Source organism: Sitodiplosis mosellana, unplaced genomic scaffold, assembly GCF_009176505.1.
Source record: "Sitodiplosis mosellana isolate CC-2019 unplaced genomic scaffold, AAFC_SMos_1.0 Smas_scaffold_6801, whole genome shotgun sequence".
NCBI classification, from domain to species: Eukaryota; Metazoa; Arthropoda; class Insecta; order Diptera; family Cecidomyiidae; genus Sitodiplosis; species Sitodiplosis mosellana.
Window position 1 is genome coordinate 1 of NW_022601951.1, and position 2215 is coordinate 2215.

General features: G+C 39.5%; 1 long non-coding RNA gene across 1 annotated transcript; it reads right to left on the reverse strand.

The window, feature by feature from the left end:
- Positions 1-581: 581 nt before the first annotated feature.
- On the reverse strand, positions 582-1764 carry LOC129579950 (uncharacterized). The gene is made up of 3 exons (XR_008689306.1): positions 1569-1764; positions 740-1375; positions 582-638 (listed from the first exon to the last, which is right to left on the reverse strand). It is a non-coding gene; the product is annotated as an uncharacterized LOC129579950 (long non-coding RNA).
- Positions 1765-2215: the final 451 nt, after the last annotated feature.

Sequence of the window (2215 nt, forward strand, 5' to 3'; positions counted from 1 at the left end):
CTTTGACTGTCGTATCAATTTCTGTGTCATTCAATGCTTCGATTCCCGAAATTGACAATGTTTCAGTGACTTTGTCATTGCCAACAATGACTGGAATGCGGTTTCATCGACTTGTGTGTCAATGAAAAGCGAAGCTTCCGTATTATCCACTGTCTCTTCCACAATCACTGTCTCTTCCACAATCACTGTCTCTTCAACATTGGTTTTGTCTTCCTCAATGACAGTCTCTTCCACGAATAGCGACTGACTTGCATTGACATTTGGCTCTAAATCTGTATCGTTTAATTCAATTACCGTACAATCTCGTTGTAGTGTCTGTGTGGTGTCGTTCGTTTTCGTCTTGTACATTGCAGCCAGCGCCGTAGCCAGAAAAAAAAGATTGGAGGGTGCAAAATCGAAACTTTTCTTTTGTTGCACCTTTGAAACCCGATTTTGTTGCACCTTTGAAATTTTTGGAGGGTGCAATGCACCCATTGCGCCGGCCTGGCTACGGCGCTGATTGCAGCTAGTTTTTGTCTGATGTCTCTTTGCGGTTTTTTCACTAGTGTCATGTTCGCCGTCACATTCATGCTGCCACTAAATGGTCTTGATTAGCGGCACAATCAGCAGAACAACTTGACACACACACAACTTTTTCGCTAAAATCAAAAGAAAAATCTCATTTTTAAGACAAATTCCAATTTTTTTCAATGAAAATCCACAAAAATTCGCTTGTTTTTGTTATAAATTTATTGTTTACATTGATTTCTGACGGGAAACAAATGCCGCTTGAGAATAATACAATTGGTTTGGTTCAAATTCACGACGAAAATAATGCGTTGACAGTGGTCGACGAGTTATTGGAGGGAAAAAAACGCGCGAATCGCTTGTGTAGACAATTGAATGGTGTTAGTGCGTTTGACATTTGCATATTGATGACCGTCGACTTGAACCTAACCTTACTTCGCTTTATGAATCATACATAAAAAATTTGCCAACGGCATGATAAATACGGCCGCGATTCATCAATCTGATCAGTTCCTGTTCGCTCATTCTCACTTTGACAAAGCAAACCTCGTCCGAATATGGCTTTTGCGATTGAACTTCAATTGCTTGTCGTATTTCAGCATCCATCGGCTTCGTAACATTCTTTGATGCCACACCTCTTGATGTTGACACCGGCTGTGGTGGTTGAGCCGATCGATTCACAGTCAAATCGGTCATCTTGTCAACGCTTGGACAATTTGGATGGCGACGAATTCGATGTCGTCCCAAATGTTTCTGCGAAATGTGCATACCACACAGACCACATTCAATCCGTGGATGCTGGTGCTTTTGTTTCGGGTCAATTTGGCCTTCGTTCATCTCGAGACACAGATACAATTCTCTCGTTGAGCTGTCAAAAAGAGAAACACACTTTGAACAATTTCAATCGAAAGAATACACTCTCTTTGCGGTAAATTAATGTTGAACATTGAACCAATTTTTGAGATTGATTAACACGGTGGAAAAGAAAAATCACGAATCCGCAAAATAAGCTGATACGAAAAAAAATAGCATTGTTTGATGCAAAACGAAAGAATGCTTACTTTTAGAACAACAGTTGACAGGTGGAGACATTCACGAATTAGACAGCGACACAGTCAATTAATATTCGTGTAATCGACACGCGGTTGAACCAAGCGCACGTTGATTGCTTATGCAAATGCGTTTGTTTGTTTGTTTGCCGCTGTACCGATGTGGTGGTGTGCTACACTACGCTAGTATGCTGATGAGTTAAAAGGTGTGCAAAAACTAACTCGCAATTTTGTGCTTGTCACAGCAGTGCAGTATTGCCAACATACGCACTGGCGCTATTTTTGGATATTGTAATAAACTCACCTCTGAGTTGCAATTGACTTTTTCTTACACGAAAAGAGTTTTTTTCTTTCTACATTGGATTCATTCAGCGTTTCTTGTATTCGAATAGATTTTAGATGAGTTTCAATTGAATGCTCTCCTGGCATTTCCACTGGAACATTTGTTGAGTTTTTTTTTTAACACAAAGCAATCAATTGATGACTTTAACACTACACAATTTTCTGAAGAAATTGGACGGAACACTTTTATTTTTACCATGAATTCAATGACAAATGAAACATTTCCGAAAATCAGCCAAAGATTAGAATCAAATACAGCCGCAACATAATATTGCGTGCTTGGAAGACCATCAACTAACATTTGAAGGAAACCAATT